Source organism: Onthophagus taurus, chromosome 1 (assembly GCF_036711975.1).
Source record: "Onthophagus taurus isolate NC chromosome 1, IU_Otau_3.0, whole genome shotgun sequence".
Classification (NCBI taxonomy): domain Eukaryota; kingdom Metazoa; phylum Arthropoda; class Insecta; order Coleoptera; family Scarabaeidae; genus Onthophagus; species Onthophagus taurus.
Window position 1 is genome coordinate 22491482 of NC_091966.1, and position 19339 is coordinate 22510820.

The window sequence follows — 19339 nt, forward strand, 5'->3', positions numbered from 1 at the left end:
CTTTCCGCCATTTTTAAACAAGTTATGCCGTCATCGCTATTTTTTTCAAATAGCAATCCTCTATTTTTATTACGGAATATGAATGAGGATTTTTTCTAAATTTGATACAGCCAAAATTAATATTAGCTACATAAGAAAATTTTCGAGAAATATTGCCTTAAAGTTTCATGATTTTCGATTCATTTGAGGTAGAAAAATAGCAGTAGCCATACGTAACCATGGCAACGGTTGTGAAGTTAGCCATAGATTCTAGCCATAGATTTAAAAATCGAAAAATGATCGATTTTTGCAACTCGAAACGCAAATTAAAATTCATATTTGAGTTTAGCGGTCTTAGAATAACTCGTATACAAAAATTTACGGGGGGGTGTTTTCATTTAAGGGAGTAAAAAAATCCCAAAGTTGTGAACATCGCGTGCGCGCGTATACTATTCGACCAAAATCGAAAAATGACTAATTTCTGCAACTCGAAACGCAAATTAAAATTCATATTTGTGTTTAGCGGTCTTAGAATAACCCGTATACAAAAATTTACGGGGGGGTGTTTTCATTTAAGGGAGTAAAAAAATCCCAAAGTTGTGAACATTGTGTGCGCGCGTATACTGTTCGACCAAAATCGAAAAATGACTAATTTCTGCAACTCGAAACGCAAATTAAAATTCATATTTGAGTTTAGCGGTCTTAGAATAACTCGTATACAAAAATTTACGGGGGGGTGTTTTCATTTAAGGGAGTAAAAAAATCCCAAAGTTGTGAACATTGCGTGCGCGCGTATACTGTTCGACCAAAATCGAAAAATGACTAATTTCTGCAACTCGAAACGCAAATTAAAATTCATATTTGAGTTTAGCGATCTTAGAACAACCCCTATACAAAAATTTATGGGGGGGTAATTGTAATTAACGTTTTTAAAACATATGCTTCGTTTTTGATTTTTTCTATTAATTCATCCTTAGAGTTGACTTGTGTAAACATAGGGTGTATGTTAGGTGTATGTTCTTTCATGTGGCCCCACACATAAAAATCAAGGGGCGTCAAATCAAGACTCCTTGCAGGCTATGGAATTAGATCTCCTCTCCCAATCCAACCATTAGGAAACATTTCATTTAATGAATTTTCAACATTTTGGGAATAGTGTGCAAGGCATTCATCTGGAAAGCCACATTACATCTGTTTTCTAAAGGTACATGGTCAAGCAGGCCTATTAAATTGTTATGTAAAAATTCATTGTATGCTGCGCTAGTTAAACCATCCGGCAAAAAATAAGGACCAATTAAATTATTTCCAATGAGCCTCATCCACAAGTTTACGCAAAATTTTCTTTGATTGTTCATTTCCCTTGTTAGATGCGGATTTTGAATACGGTGAAAATGATTTAAGAATACAGTTCATTAATGGATGTCCGAGAATTGTTAAGAAAAACTAGTAACTTCCCAACGAAAAGAGTACAACATATACTATCAAAACAAATTTTTTACTTTGGTCGATGCATCAGACTTTGATATTATTGCTCTCAGTGAAACTTGGGTCAAGAAGAGCGTCCTAGACTACGAGATCTTTCCAGACAGGTATGACGTTTTTAGATGTGATCGATCTTTCCATAAGGGTGGAGAGATGTTACTGGCTGTTAATTCCGGAGTTGCTACTTCGAATATCATGATTGCCTCCTGTCCTATTGAATCAATTGACTTGAAAGCTGTACGGATTGACTTTAAAAAGACGAAATCGGCCTTTAACATTGTTGTCTGCTATTTCCCACCTGTTACACCTGGAGGAATGTATGTATAGTTACACCTTCGATTACATTGAATCAATGTTGGATATGTCTTTGGATACCATAGTCATGGGTGATTTTAATATTGAAGTAATAATGACTTTCTGCAATTAAATAATGTAATGAATATCATTGATAGAACTCTTGATTTGATACTTGCTTCCTCAAACTTGAGTTTCAAATTAAACAGTGAGACTTTACATTGGTATGAGAAGATAATTACCAATCGGCATTACTACTTACTATTTCGGTAACGGTGCCTACACATTTGATAGCTCGAGATGTTATCTTATCTGCCTGACATGTACGAGGTACTGCTTAACATCGACTGGACTCATCTATTTACGTTATCATCGGTTGAACAATACTGTAATGTTTTTTATGAAGCATTATACAACGGCCTGGACGCTCACGTACTTAAATCTGAGGGCAAGCATGCAAGCTCGAAATATCCTGTATTGCATTCAATTAACCTAATAAGAATGCTTAGATTAAAAAAACACCACCATAAATTGTATAGAAAAACTCATTGCAGATATCATCGCACAAGTTTATGTCAAATCTCTGAGGGACATAAGAAAAGAACCAAAAAACGTTTGGCGTTTTGTTAATATAAGCAGAAACAATATAAGATCTCCAGGCTCTCTTAAGTGTGTCCGATTTGCCAACAGTAGTTAACTTATTTGTCGATCATTTTGAGGCTATGTACTGTCCTGCATCATTTGGTAACCTACTGGTAACGATCACGCTGTTTATGATACTAATTCTGTCACCTTTGGTATCTCCGAAGTCAGTTACGACGAAATGGTTGAATCTTTCAAAAAATTCAAGACAAAGGCTACAATTGGCCCAGATGAGATTCCTACATTTTTAGTCAACGATTGCGCCCCTACACTCTCACATCCGTTCTTACATATTTTCAACCTAATAATCAAAAACTCTGAATTTCCAAGCGCGCAGGCGATGTTCAGAACTTTGTGATTTTTTTACTCCCTTAGATGAAAACACCCCCCCGTAAATATTTGTATACGGGTTGTTCTAAGACCGCTAAACACAAATATGAATTTTAATTTGCGTTTCGAGATGCAGAAATTAGTCATTTTTCGATTTTGGTCGAACAGTATACGCGCGCACGCAATGTTCACAACTTTGGGATTTTTTTTCTCCCTTAAATGAAAACACCCCCCCGTAAATTTTTGTATACGGGTTGTTCTAAGACCGCTAAACACAAATATGAATTTTAATTTGCGTTTCGAGTTGCAGAAATTAGTCATTTTTCGATTTTGGTCGAACAGTATACGCGCTCACGCAATGTTCACAACTTTGGGATTTTTTTTCTCCCTTAAATGAAAACACCCCCCCGTAAATTTTTGTATACGGGTTGTTCTAAGACCGCTAAACTCAAATATGAATTTTAATTTGCGTTTCGAGTTGCAGAAATTAGTCATTTTTCGATTTTGGTCGAACAGTATACGCGCGCACGCAATGTTCACAACTTTGGGATTTTTTTTCTCCCTTAAATGAAAACACCCCCCCGTAAATTTTTGTATACGGGTTGTTCTAAGACCGCTAAACACAAATATGAATTGTAATTTGCGTTTCGAGTTGCAGAAATTAGTCATTTTTCGATTTTGGTCGAACAGTATACGCGCGCACGCAATGTTCACAACTTTGGGATTTTTTTTCTCCCTTAAATGAAAACACCCCCCCGTAAATTTTTGTATACGGGTTGTTCTAAGACCGCTAAACACAAATATGAATTTTAATTTGCGTTTCGAGTTGCAGAAATTAGTCATTTTTCGATTTTGGTCGAACAGTATACGCGCGCACGCAATGTTCACAACTTTGGGATTTTTTTTCTCCCTTAAATGAAAACACCCCCCCGTAAATTTTTGTATACGGGTTGTTCTAAGACCGCTAAACACAAATATGAATTTTAATTTGCGTTTCGAGTTGCAGAAATTAGTCATTTTTCGATTTTGGTCGAACAGTATACGCGCGCACGCAATGTTCACAACTTTGGGATTTTTTTACTCCCTTAAATGAAAACACCCCCCCGTAAATTTTTGTATACGGGTTATTCTAAGAGTGCTAAACTCAAATATGAATTTTAATTTGCGTTTCGAGTTGCAAAAATCGGTCATTTTTCGATTTTTAAATCTATGGCTAGAATCTATGGCTAACTTCACAACCGTACCATGGCAACCAGTTGTTTCAGATATTTTATTAAGACAATAATTAATTTTTAATGACTGAAACAGTTGGTTGTCATGGTTACGCATGGCTACTGCTATTTTTTATCTCCATTGAATTGAAAATAATGAAACTTTAAGATAATTTTTCTCGAAAATTTTCTTATGTAACCAATATTAATATTGACTGTACTAGATTCAGAAAAAAGTCCTCTTTCAGATTCTGTAATAGAAATGGGGCATTGCTATATGAAAAAAATATCCATGACGTCATTACTCATTTAAAAATGGCGGAAAAAATTTAAAATCTATACCAAACAATTGCAAAAATCTTTAGACCCGGCTCAGCGATTTTTCCATAAACTGTTTTTAATGGTTTTACTGAATTTATCCGTTACTTTGGGGAACCCTGTATATTTTAATAGTCCTTAAATGAAATGAAATAACTATATTTCACATAATTTAAGGACTATTAAAATAAATAGCTTAACTATTTTAGTAGATGCACGGCAAAATATGGATGGTTCTAGATTTGGTTTTATCTGTAGACACTGCTTATGAAAACCTACGAATGTTTACTTCCAATTTCCATGGTGACGATACATTTAATCCTATCACGGATTTGAACAATGTGGAGTTTAACAACCTCGACTCAACTGGAGCCCGTAAAACCTTCATCAAGACAGTACAAACTGATAACAGGCATTGCTGAAACAAAGTTGATAGAATAATCATGAAAAAGAATTCCAGAAGTGCCGGAAAAGAAAAGCCAAAAGATTGGAGTCATAGAACGTCAAAGTGGGAGGAGGATCTTTTACAGTGATATTCATGGTCATCAACAAATCCAAAATTCTATAGTAATTCGCTAGATGCTGTGGCAAAAACTTAATCGAAGTCCAACTTCACAGTTGACGAGAACAACTTAAACGCACTAGTCCAGATAGAGGGTCCAGATTTCCTACTAGATAACGTCCCTTACAGGAATCGTCGACTCATACATTAGATATTCAACACATTTTATAGAAGCAATTAACAATATTTCTCTATATTCACATACATAGTCAACTTCGATCTGGGCATCCTATGGGCTAAGAAGGAAAACAAGCAGATATAATAGATTGTTCCAACAGCACGTTTTTGATCAGCTCATGTATGATCATTCATGTACGCGTTCATAAGCGGAATGTATAAAATTGTCAACGGTATTGGAACGAATTGTGTCTTTTAAGGATTATTGTCTGATCCTGAAACTTGACATAACCTAAACAAACACATCGCTCCTTGTTGAACAGTTGATTGATTCCTGATTTGATGTTTTAACAACGCATGCTTCTGACCGTCAATTGAAACTCAAAAATATGACTAGAATAAAGCTAACAGAGACGGTAAGTAGTCAACCAGTCAGCTTCATCCGTTTTTAGCGATAGAAACTTATCGCCACAAAAACATCATCAAAGAAGAGGATAATAGGCTCAATTGAACCTGCGAACCATTGCATAGCAGATCTGACAATTAGCAAATAGTAGTTAATTCATTAACTCTAATTATTTACTAAGTATACATGCAGTGGCGGCGCTACGTACAGGCGAAGAGGCAGCCGCCTGTAGCGGCCAAAATTAGGGGCGGCAGAAACCACGTTCCTCTCAGGCATAAAGAACTGCTATTAATCACGACTATCAGAAGTTATTCTTACACTAACTAAATTAGTGTAAGAAACTCTTTGAATGTAACTCTTTGAAAAAAATAACCGAGTGTTTTTTCGTCTAAAGAGACACAAGTTCATTGCCTTAGTAAAGACATACAAAATGAATTAATAGGTTTATTGGCGGAAATGACTAAAAAGAAAATTATAGAAATGGCAAAAAAGCTAAATTTTTTTCTGTAACCATGGAAACAAGTCCCGATATCAGCCACAAAGAATAACTTACATTAATAAGAAGAAAATGTTCTTCCAATTGATTTTATTGAAGGAATTGACACTACAGGAGTCGGTCTGGCATTTCTATTTTTAGACACAATGAAAGTACTAGTTTTAGACATTTACAACTGTAGAGGATAGGGCTACGACAATGGAGCCAATATAAAAGGTACGAATAACGGGCTACAAAAACATATTTCAAATATAAATGCGAGAGCGTTATTTGTTCCTTGCTCCTGTCGCTCTATTAATCTTGTTTTAAATGATGCTGCAGAATCAAATATAGAAATGATCAATTTTTTTTGAATAATACAAAGCTTGTATAATTTTTCTTCTGCTTCACTTATAGATGGTCTATTCTTGTCAAACATCTGACCAATTTAACATTACAACCTGTATGTTCTACGAGATCGGAAAGTAGGATAAATGCGATCAGGCCCGTTAGATTTTTGTCCCGTCACTTTTTGGTATTGTATTAGAGAAGTCAAATTCTTCTGCTACAAACCCCAAAGTGCACGATTTGTGCAGCAGTTGAAACAATTGAACAGGTTGCAAATAAACTAAAAAAACTAAGAAGTAACGAAGAGTATCAAAAATTGTTAGTTATAGCGTCTGAACTAGCAAATTCAGTACACGTACAACCAAACTTTACAGAAATCAAATTAGGATGTCGAATATGCAATTTCAATAATAATAAACTTTTGACAACCCAATACAAGATCCGTCAGAAAAATTCATTCAATAGAGGAGCGTTTTCAACAGTTATCCTTATTTAATAATACATTCGGAAGTTTGCACAATCTTGCTGACCTAAGAAATTGGGAAAAAGAGGACGTCCTAAAGCACAGTATGAATTTGGAGATTACTCTTACACATAACAATAGAAAAGACATCGACGGCATTCAGTTGGCGGAAGAGTTGAATTTTATTTCAAAACTTTTAAACCCAGGTGATACACCTTATGAAGTTTTGAAATATATTTTAAACAATAACTTAATTGTTATATATCCAAATCTTTAATTATATCGCTTTGAAAATCCTATTAACAATTCGTGTTAGTGTGGCCAGTGGAGTAAGAAGTTTCTCTCGTTTAAAGTTAATTAAAACGTGTCTTCGGTCAACAATGACACAAAATTAGTTATCAGGCCTGACAATTTTATCAATAGAAAATGATATTGCTAGATCTATAGACATACAAGATGCATTGCGACGTTTTATAAGCAAAAAGGCGAGAATTTTAACAAATTTTTAATAAATTTATATTTGTTAAACTAAGATTAGAACTAAAACTAGAACTAACAGTAGAAACTTTCGGGTTTTGCCGTGCGTCTTTTAATAAAAGGTTTGACGTTTCGGATGCCATGTTGCAACCTTCTTCAGAAACTGGTTCGAAGTAAAGCCTTCGTACTTATATTATATTTGTTAGTTTGCAATTTGCAACTTGTTCAATAAATAAATAGAAATAAATCAAAGTGCATTTTTGAAAGGACACTTTTTTTAAATTTTTATTTAGTCAAGGGCGGGCAAATCCATTTTCGTCTATAGCGGCCAAATCTCTGGCGCTGCCCCTGTGTACATGATGACAATTTTACATGTAGTTCGTCATTTATTAACTTATTTTAGAAGAAGATTACAACACGGTATCCGAACCGTCAAGTATTATTTTAATTGAAGCACGGCAAACCCATGAAGTTTTAGTTTTATTTCTACAGTTGGAACTATATGTATTCTAGTTAGAAAAACGTATCAAACTGGTTATAACATTAAAGGAATAAATTGGGCGATTAATAGCTGAACACCTGCTTAGTTAAGCATGTTCCTTTTATAAATCTTTAATATTATATTAATACTATGTAAACAGCTAAACAGATTCTTTTACTCGTGTTTCTAAATTTCTATGTTTTCACAGTTTAAAACACAACAATACAAAGTAGATAAAATTGTTATTTAATCTGTTTAACAAATGTTATAGTTAATTAGAAAAATAACAAAAACTTTGTAATATATGAAAAATGTAAATAATAACCGAACAAAGTATATGCAAATATATTATGATCATATTCTCAACCAATAAAGTTTAAACAAATACGTTTAACGCTCAACAGCTTTTCAAAATTTAGCTTCTATCTACCGATCTACAACTTGATCGGTTTGAAGTTTGAAACACCATCACCGGAAGCCACAACTTTAAAAATTCAGGTGAAAAATTATTGTTAAAACAACGTGCACAACTGGTCGTTGGTTACATAGTATAAATATGAGTAGACAATCACGTGAGGACGCCCACGCTGTAAAACGGACATGTCACACCCCCGCTTAAAGAGCTATCTACGTAGTGGTGTTGCGCCCAAGGAGGTCCAGCTTCGTCTCACGCAAATCCATAGGTAGATGCAGATTCTCGAATTCTTCGATCGTATCTGACCCCAGAATTAGATCCGGACGCAGACAATACGTCGCGTACATCGCCTCGGAGAGGCGTGTGACCGAGCGCAGCGTTGGTTGGCATTTACTAGAGGATTTACGCCATATGGGAGCAGCACCACACAGTTTCTAACAATGCGAAATCGTCGACGAAACGCCGACGACGTTGCTTCGACGGTGGTCTGTAGAAAGAGCCTTTTTTGAAAAAGCCGAAAGAGCCCGGTTTAAAAGAGGCTGTGTAAAATAGGGTTCCCCAGAGGTATTGTACGTAGGTAATTGAAGCGACTTTGTGGTTACTCCAAAGCGGGGCACAGGGACATTTTGTTTTGATGTACTTGTCAAGATGGAGTTTTATTGCCGCGCAAGCCTTTTCAGGTCAGCAATTTGTTACTTTGAAATATGTTCTTGTGGGAAGGTATTTTCTAGAGTGCATCGGAGATGCAATAAAATACACCAGAAAAAGCATTAGAGTTCAATAATTTATCTTTTAGTTAGTGAACCTTAAGAAGATTTTTATCTGTTCGGTTGACACTTAACTAATACATAAAGTGGTATCATTAGTTTCAGAAATTTTCTAAACCAGGTAGTTTGGGAATCCTTAGATTGTTTTTCATAAAGACCATTCTCATTTCGTTCCAGGTAGACCTCAACCAGGTACGTATTTACTTTGAAATATTAGAATATATTTTTCTAATAATATACCTAAAATCTGCTGAGATTTAAAAAGAGAAAAGTGTATATAATATAAAGTATATAAACAATTACTCATTACAAAAAATTATAGTAAAAAAAGTGCTAATTAAATCGTGGAATGATGATCAAATGATCAATTATTTATTAATTCTATTTTGTTTTTCTATTTCTCTTTTTTCTATATTTCTAATCTAAATAATTCTATATCACCATTCTAAGTATCATATCTATCGCAACTATCACCCAGTATATCACACAGTACTAACTTAAATTTGGTTCAAAAATTATTCACTTCAATTAGTGAACTATGTAAAATAACCAAATTAAAGAATTTTTTCGATGCGTAACTTTTTTTACGTCTAAAAAATCTTCCGCCCCGCCCAGTATAAATTATGTCTGGTATATAAATTCTTTTATATGTTGTTAAAACCTATAAGTGTGAAATATCCTGATGGATTTAAATTAACTTTATCGTGTTCCTTATGCAGCTTAAAGACAGCATCAGTTTGACCGAACAACACCTACGTTAGGCGCCAGGTATAAGTTGTGAAAAACCTCACTAAGGCCAGCAAAATGTCATGTTGCGTCACTCTTGTGCCTTGTAACTTGAAAACCATGCGGTTACGAAGCGGCTCGCTTATAGATACCACCTACACCAGATGCTTTATTTCGTTGTGTTCTGGTGTATAATTGTAAATGAAATCGAGATCTTCCATATACGAGAAATGTCAAGGTTCCTCTTTTATCCATATGATGCACATGTTGATAATTTCCGATTACCGTCTATCCGAAGAAGTAAAAGTTTGATTCTAATAACCTAAAATTATTAAAATTCAATGCTATTAATTTCCTGTTTACAAGTTGACGAAGAAAAACTCAGCAAGGCATACGTATACGGTTGATTCTAAGAAGTTCGCCTTTGCAATTATATTTCAGAAGGCAGGAGGTAAGCCGTGAAGATAAATCTGTCCTCACGCGGTCCAAAACCGTTAACAGAGGGGGTCTCTCTCGCTGGAAGAAGTCAATGGTCTCCACTCGATCGCAACTGAAGCGTTTTATTTACGTCTTCTTGTGTGTCGGTTAATTGAAGAAGTTCGAGACCACGCACGCCGAACGGTACCTATCTTTCCGGTTGCGTTAAAGGTTTCCGTTCCATTTTTTCACACGCTCAAAATTAACGATGTCAATTATTCGTATTGTTTCCAAGTGAGTACTTAAACTTAAAATATTCAAATAGAAACGCAAAGAAATTAATTATTCAATCGATGATAATAATTATTTCTCTTTATCGGTGTAATTGCTAATAAGAAATGATTTCGATTATAGATGTTGTCTTTATTGCTAAATCTATTATTCGGCATACGTACCACATTTTTAACACTCTAATAATTCTCCTTCGTTAGCCGTTATTATCTAGTGCCAGAGTCCATTCAATCAGTTTCGTATTAGCAATCTCCATAAATTAGAGTTTCTTGTTTCATTTGTCCGCCAAGTACTATAGCAACGGCATGCAATACGGCTTTTACTTCACACTTTCTTGTTAGAGTCGAACAAAAGTATTAGATTCGTGATCACTTCATGCATTGTCGGGGTAAACGCCGCTATATTCTGTTTTGCGCAGGTAAAATATCGCGAAGAAAGAGAATGTCTAATAAGAATATACGTTCTATAGGGCATGTATCAAAAGAAGTTACGGTCATAAATTCATCGACGACGATCGACGAGTTATGTTCTTAAACGGCATGAAATCGAAATTTATAATTAAGTAAATGGTATTTTTTATTAACTTTAGTTATATAAGTTTAAATTGTAAGTAACTTTGGTGAATTTTTCTTTGTTTCAAGATGGAATAAAGATATGTAGGTAACTAATACCAAACGCTGTTCTAAAGAACTTTTAAAAATTGAAACTGGCTTTATTTGTAAACAAGTACGGAGTAATCTTGATATCTTTGTGTAACTACCGTAATCCAGTCTCTCTTCGTCAGCTTCCAATATAGCCTGTTGGATAAAGGGGGTCCTCGTATGCGAGGTGCCAAGGTTCCATTATTTCTATTGTTTCTACTCCATTATGCGTTTATACGGTCGCTATTATAGGCGTACGTACGTCGATTATGCAGGCGATAGCTCGGGCTCGGCCAGTATTTTTCGAACCTCGATCGTATCGGAACCCCTTTTATGCCACATCTAAGCATGGTTCGGTTGAGTGGTGTGAGGTGCACAGCCGGGATTATGTACACAATGTCGAGCTCTCTGGGAGATGTAGTACGGGATATGGACGTGAACAAATGTGGTAGCCAATTGCAACGGCAAAGAACCGGCTACTGAATAACGTTGTTGATGAACGGCCGTTGTCACCTGAAGTAATTACTGGATATTTCAACGTTAGGTCAAGCTGTTAACCTACGAACTAAATGACTTAAAAAGGTTTAACCATAAGCAAATTCTAAAATTCCCTTTAATTTATGTTTTAATATTAATATAAGAAATGTAATGAAAATACAATTATTTTGTAATATTTTGATTTGATTTTAGAGACAAAAAATTTAAACGATTTTAGAAAAAATATGCAACACAATGTGTTCAGCTTTTTTAACACTCACGTGCATCAGTAAATAAATGAAACTAGTAACGTTAATGAACGCCTTGAAAACTAATAACCATTTATTGCTCTACATAGTCTTGATAAAGCATTTTTTGCTCCTAAATATTTACAAACATGAATATTTAATTTCCTTTGTCTTCACTCCAGCAATACAATAACATAACTAAAATAAATCATTTTAACTTAATAATTATAAAACTATTAAAAAGAAGAGAAACTATGTAAAAATAATTCGATAGATTTTGTCTTTTATGTTACGTATACAAAAACAGTTAGATGAGCATTTTTAAATAATTTACACTTGCATAATATATTTATATGCAAGTATAGCTGTAGAAACAAGATAAGAATGAGATTTATGACAAAAAATTGCAAATGTTGGATCGCAAAGGAAGTGTTCTGTTCCTATTTGGCCGAAAAGTTCGGAATGTTTATCAAAAAAGGTTCTCAAAATCATATCTCCACTACGTGACCGTCACAATGTATAAGTTAAACATGGTGGAGATAACCAATTTCACGGTTTAACATCAAGATTTTAGAATGCGGCATTTTCTACCTGCTCGGGGGAGTTCTTTTATGCTCTTAAAAAGCAGTACTTTGAGTGTATAAAAGAAAGCACCAAAAGTTCTCGGAATGCCACCACAAATTCCTTATCGCACGGTGCATACGCGAAATAGTTACAAAAAGCACTTTACCGTGCGCATTGCGACATGTTTAATTAGCTTTAACAGTTTCTCACGCGGCAGCGCTTCCACCTAACGTCCGTAAATGGACTTATGTATGCTACCGTTTATTGTAGAAAAATACACGAGAAATAGTTTTCGAATAGAAATGAATGGTGTAGGTATGTCGTAACATTAATCATATAACCATTAAAAAAATAAACACCTAACAATATAACTTAAAAAAATATGGTTTTTTTCTGTGAAATCCCTTATGCAAAGTAACGTTTTTTAATGAAAACAGATGTTAGACGTTCTAACCCACGATAGTTTATTTTATGAACACTTGTAACCACAAAGGATTATGTAAATATAACTTGTGAACGTCCACCTACGCTACAAGAATAAACGATTTGATGGTCGTGATTGACATAGTCTTAAAATAATATTCTTGAGTATTGGCGCACCTTTCTGTGTCAATATCTACTTATTTATGATCAACTGTAATGTTTAAAATCATTATCACTTGTATTTTATGGTCGTTGGAAAAAAGCAATCGTTATGTAATGCTCGCTCAGTATTATCTATGAATATTCTGCATAACATTTTTTCTAATATAATCGCTGTAACCTATAACTGTGATTATTATACATTAAACATACATAAATTATGTTTAACGGAAGGTTTATTACATTACTCCAGTAAATTCCAATGAAACAATAAAAAATAGTACTAAAAAATTCATTATTAATGAAAACCTATTTCATTTCAAGAATAGATTAAACAAAGAGTAAAAAGAGAAAAATAAATTGGCCTAGATATAATTATTATAAAACCGTAATAGACATAAAACTGTTTTTATATATAATTCTTTCAGCAATAAGACCTTGATCAATAGATTAAATTGCGTAATCTGGTGTGTCTAATGTACAAATCAGCTGTTGAAACGATGGTGAATATTTATAAAGGTCGACGACATGACGAACACCAAATGGCGAAATGGATGCAATTTATGCGATTGCCCTTAGTGCCAATTAAGTAAGAACAAGGTTTTGGTTAAATGTTTCCAGATAAGTTATCCGAAGAACAAGTCAGTTGGTTAAACGAATTCGAGACTAGACGGTACCTTATCACCGAAAAAGAACCGAGATGGCGCTCGTTACCAGGATAATTGGATTTTCTTGTTAAAGATAATTGTGATAATTATGGGGGAGATTCCGGAGCGATAAAATAGATCATGAAACGAGAGAAATGGGCATCAAGAAACAGACAGAAGCGGATCAAGCAAGAACGAGAGCTTATTAGTGACCTCGACCGTTTAAAGATCCAGCCTTGAACTCGATCGAAGCCTTCGGAGTAAACCGTCACAATAGCGAGAGGGAAAAATTGAACAGCGAAACGACGACGACAAGCGACCAGCACCGTCTGTTTGTACCTGTCACGGTTCGGGAAGAAGAGTTCGCAGGTTGGCAATACAAAGAGGCCGATGTTTTTTTATTAGTTTTTGTTATGTCCGAGATACGTCGTCGTCGAGGGCCTTCGTGAAAAATTCCTGCTCAATGATGCTACTAGCGCTCGAGGCCAATGTTGGCGAAGAGCCGCGTCGAAAGAAACCAATACACCGTTACGCGACAGTCGGTTAGGCGTGCGAAGATATTCCTTGGTTTTCGAGGACCTTCCTCACCGTAAGAGCACCTTCTTTAAAGAACATGTGTTAAACCCGGCAGCAAAAGACCACTGACTGGCTGGTGCGGGTGTACGGGTCGACAGACCCAACGTGGTCACTGCACCGACCGTTCCATACCGAGAAGAAGTTCACAGGACTTACTTTGTCGATTCCGAGATTCTCTTCCGAAGAGCGATGTATCCTTCACTTCTTGGAGTTTAGTTCACCCAGTATGGAAAGATAACGTAAATCACTTTTTGAAACCACTATACACCAACGAAACACCGCGCCTCTAACCGAATCGATTGGGAACCGCCTCGTTGCTAGGAAATTGTTGGTTAGTTCTGCGGGTAAGGAATGCAAACTTGTTCTTAAGCGAGCCCGGTTCTTTACGTAGACGCGTACAACACCTTTCGCGGTCTGCCGAGGACTGGCGAAGAAGCCAAGGAGAGTCCAAGACGCTATTTCCCCACCACATATTCTGTTTGGTCGAGCAACAGTTGCCTGCTGCTTGGTCGAGTTGAGCCGAAATCTTTGCTCGCTAAGTCGCCGGATGTTGAATCGCCCGGTATACAGTATTCTTGAAGGCCACATCGGTATACCCAACCGGTGTTTTTATAAACACTACTCTTTATACAATTAAATGCAACTTTTACGTTTGAAATGTAATATAAAAATATACTATCTTTAAATAAATTAGTAATAATAATTTTCAAAAAAATACGTAAGAGTGAAAAGATTTTAATGGCTATTAAAAATGTAACACTAAAGGGATTATTCCTTTAATAATAATCTGTGTCCTAAATGCATCTGAAATGATACTAAGTGGTAGATGAGGTATTGCAAGGTTCCGAATCCGGAAGAAAGGTCAGTTGATCGGGGAAAAAGTAGCACGAAGTCGATTTGGTGCAACATCGTCGTCGAAGAAGAAGAACGCGGGCGAAAGGGGGCGAAGAGGAAGGCAGAGATAAAGTGAGGTCGCAAGCTCGGCCCGTGTCGCCGTTCCACGGCCGTTTGTCCGCCCAGTGTGTCATTTTTTTTCTGCTGCCTTTAAAGGGGCACGACAGATTTATATCGATTCGAAATTCTCATTCAAATACCGTCGTATTTTCGTCGCCTAGCGTTCCTCTTTCCGATTAATAAACGCAAATGCACTCGGACGAAGCCTGTAATTCGGGCCTCCAAGTCGCCATATGGTTTGCAACATTTTAAAAAAGACTAATAATTACTAATAAGGAAAACTTAACACTTAATGCAGATTGGGATTTTTCTGTTGATGTGGTTATCGTCAAGATTCTATTTCTGAAAACAACCTTGGAGTTAGTGAAATAATCGGGGGTTACCTAAAAGAAACTGTGACTGGAATTTGCTCTTGAATCAAAGTAAGAGGTACGAAGGTTCCCGTTGCTGGTGACGCCAAATTGAGTTCCTTTCTTTTCCTCGACTAAAATGTTCTTCAGTTCGTTTAAATTACGGACCATGACTACACAAAAAAAAAACAAAAAGAGGACGATTTTCCTTACAGATCATTTATGCTTTGGCAATGTGTTGGTACGCAAACAGGTCGTTAATTTACTCTGCGCGAACATCTTCCAGGATGTAAAAAAAATCCATTAGCAGAACATCCTGTGTTACATGAATTTGCGGGTATACGCACTTTCTCTCTACTGATCGTGTTTACCGTTGACATGTCTACAAGCTTTTCTTGACGTAACGTCATCCTAACAAGGACTAAGTTTACATTATAGTATGTGTGGACTGTAAACGCATTATTTTCCGGCTTTCTTCGACTAATCACAAACATATTAGGTCAACTAATTATTATTTCAACGTTGAACATACCTTCTGTATACTATATAATGACGTTTTCGCATTACAAAGATCTCAGAGAGATTTTCTATACACTATCTTATCTGGGTTAATATGTTAAGTTAATCTATTTTGAGGAATTCTGAATCCATTTTAAACCCTCTTAAAACAGAATTCTTCAGTATTTTTTAAAACTTTCGTTCGCTGCACATATAGTGATCCATATGATACAATAACTGTAGTTTACGACTGCCGTTTAGCGACATCGTAAAACCTAAACTGTTTTCCTTTTCTGAGGAAGTGTTTAAAGTAATTAGCGTTCGTTCTTTAATTGCCTTGAGTTATTTCGTTGGGCGCATTCGGAAGAAGTGTGAGAATGCATCATTGGTGTAATAACCACTTTTTTCCCCACCACAGGGGTCTAATATAAATTCCTCCACCACGTTTCGTTTTCGCTTTACTAATCAGAGTCTAAACGATTTCTTCATAAATTAAACAACCAAACCGGCTGATTGAACTTTAATTCAAAGTCTAAGCTGACACTTTATGATGATGATTAAGATGTAAGCAGTCTTAATAGATAAAGTTTGAATTCATCATTTTTAGAGGTTTTACTCAAAGTATTAATAAAAAATCTCGTCGATATTTTTATAACTGTTAAATTCGTAACATCCGTTCCCGGTCTTAAACACTTAATGTCCTTAAAATGTTTGTGGGTCTTCTTTATGAACAAGTATCAATGCGTGTCTTGATTTTGTTGCATAGCAAGATTATGACAGGCGTTTAAAATCTCATTTATATTATGTGTTCTCATGTTGTATTGTCTCATTCTGTTAAGATTGGTTTCTGTTTTTCGGATGTGATTATTTTTTGTTCTGCATGTAGAAGTAATAGTTAATATAGTGAGCATGAAGCCGCGTCGGATTAACTGCAAATCGACGGCAAAGGAAATAGAAGAATACGCTGCACGTCTCTAATGATATTCAGAAGAATGCTGTGCGAGGAATTTTCTTTAACGATCGGCATTCCTGGGCAGCTTGGAGTCCATATGTTGACTTCTTTTCACACGTTGGTGCTCACCAGTTTTGAGTGCTCTTAAGCTATCAGCGAAACAAATAATAAAAAAGGTACACATATTCTTATGGTACGTTGTTATCTTCGCAAACACATTAAAGTTTTTAAACCCATTTCGAAAAGGCTTTCATTTTTGTTAAACATTTGAAATAAATTATGTTCAAGGTATCTAAATTGTCTTTTATCCCTCAGTATATTAAAGATATTGTGAAAGAATGAGCTCAAGTCAAGAGACAGTTTTAACATGTTTGTGTTGCGCAAATTGTATGGTTTGATCTAAATCAAAGAAAAAGGAATAAGTCAACTAAAACTCTATAAAAAAGAAAAGACAAATCAACCCAATAGTTGTTTTGGAAGTTTCGTATTAACCTCTTCAAACTTTTTCACAACATGACGAGTTTACGTTTATCATTAATTTTATCATAATGATATAAAATACGATTTTTGAATACACAAATTGTGCGACTTCGCCAAAACCTTTTCAGCGAATGATAATAATTTGTAGAATCTGCAAGTATCCACTCATTGAGAGTAATATGTCTACATTTTACAATAAATGGATTTCAATTCTAGAGGGTGACTAAAGAATAAGATAGGCAGGAACTCTGTGAGCAATACAATACTTGTTAAGTTGCGATCAAGACGAATACTCGAGTAAGAGAGATAAACAACAACCTGTCACGTCACGGAGAGCGATTCCACATTAATATTAATAACTAGCGGATCCGTCCGAGTATGCAAAACCGGCGGATTCGATTTATGAAAATCGTAGTAAGAGATGCTTTACAGTTTGATAATGTTGAGGATACACCATCTGAACCGTCGTGGTTTCGTCATGCATTGAACAGAACCTTCAAATTAACAAAAGATAACACAGTTGAATAATAAATTCGAACATTTATACTTTAATTTCATCCGCTATTAATCGAATGTTTACGATTTCCTCGAAAGGTAATGGACGCTAATGGTCGGTTCGGTGTCGATTCGGAAGCCGCGCGTTTAACGAATACGCCTTTGTCCGAAGAGTATAATCGTTGCCGGCAGTTCCTTCTCGATTAATTTCGAGGACGGTTGCCAAAGAGACTTTCTTGCTAGGTGAGAGAGTTACGTCCCCGCGGCGTCCATTAGCCACGCTCGTGGACAAATAGCGGTCGTAAGGCAACGCGCGTCTTTTTGCACAGTAAATAGTAACTATTACCATCAGCTCGTATTCGAGGAACTCTCCGACGGTGCGGACGACATTGGCAACTGAGCGTCGTGAACCTCCGCGTTGCGTATATCAAATCAAACCGCATTCCTCGGCGAGAAGGAATGACTGGAGAGGGACGAGGAGGAGATAGAAAGAGGCACGAGAAAGATTGTCTCGGATAGTTCCGCGACTGTTAAGCCGCGAGGAAGAAAGAAAGGATGAAAGAGGGAAAGAAGAAAACGCAAAAGAAAAAATGCACGAATTTTCTTTGAACCTACAGGGAATGCCGCCAGATGGTAGACAATAAAACAGCGTCGTCCAGCGCGGCGGCTCTTCCCATTAATTACGTTTACTAATTACGTGAAAAAGGACTGAAAACGGAATGCCGACGAGCGTATTTTTATACGTAAATGTCCGTTTAATTGGACGAAGATGCGGAAACTGCGTATCTGGACTTTTTCCCTAGTGGAAGCGGGGAGATAAAGGAGACGGATCTGTTGTCTTTGGTTCCTTAATGATGAACATCTCAGAGGGTTCCCGTGGACGGGAACAAGATAGCGGCGATACTACCGCATACCTCTTGCATATCCCGAACCGACCATCAGCATTTATCAAATATCGTGGCGGCCTAAGAGCCGGAACGTGTAAATCATAGTCGCTCCGACATTATAGCTCCTTCCTTCTTCCAGTCGTCATCAACGGACGACGTACCATGAAGATAAATGCACGCGAATCGATCTCGGCAGTATAGTAAATTGTTTCCAAGTGTAATTGAAAAGATACGCGACTAAATTCTGTTAGTTGGTACCTTCATCACGTACTAGATGCAGTTAGGCAGATCGACGCTGCGTTTTTAAAGCGAACAGCTTCTTTTCTTGGTACAATTAGATTTTTTCGGATAGTGCATCACGTGTTTTTTTCGGTTTCTTAACTGCATCTGATAACTACCACGTTACGTCTGTGTTACGTGACAACCATTTTTTACTTTCAGTTTTTGACTTTCTTCTAGGGCTGTAACCGCAGGATGTTTTTTATTGCCATTTAAACAACCATCTTACGTTCTAATATAAGTAAGTAAATGTGGTAATAAATAAATGTTGTGTGCTAATACATGTATATAGATGCATAAAATTCTTAAATTTCACAGGATGGCGTCATCAGTAAGCAGTCTATTAATAACTTGACGGTCATCTCAAGGAAGTACTCGAGAAATGACCACCGGAGGAATTTCAATCAATTATTTCCTCTTGGCTCACCGCATTCCCACCGTTTGGTCACTCTCTGGCAGCCGTGCACTATCGATCTTCACGACAATCAATCTAACGTCAAAGACAATG

The 19339-nt window shown here is 36.2% G+C and overlaps 1 protein-coding gene across 2 annotated transcripts in view; it reads right to left on the reverse strand.

Moving 5' to 3' along the window:
• Positions 1–19339, reverse strand: part of LOC111429449 (shroom) — a 233788-nt gene that overhangs the window by 80877 nt on the left and 133572 nt on the right. The window contains exon 1 of one of the 2 annotated variants that reach the window (XM_023065356.2): positions 14093–14357. The exons of the other annotated variant lie outside the window; for it this stretch is intronic. The gene's annotated coding sequence lies outside the window, so the exon portion shown is untranslated. Of the gene's footprint in view, positions 1–14092; positions 14358–19339 lie in introns of those variants that run through there. 2 annotated transcript variants of the gene reach the window in all.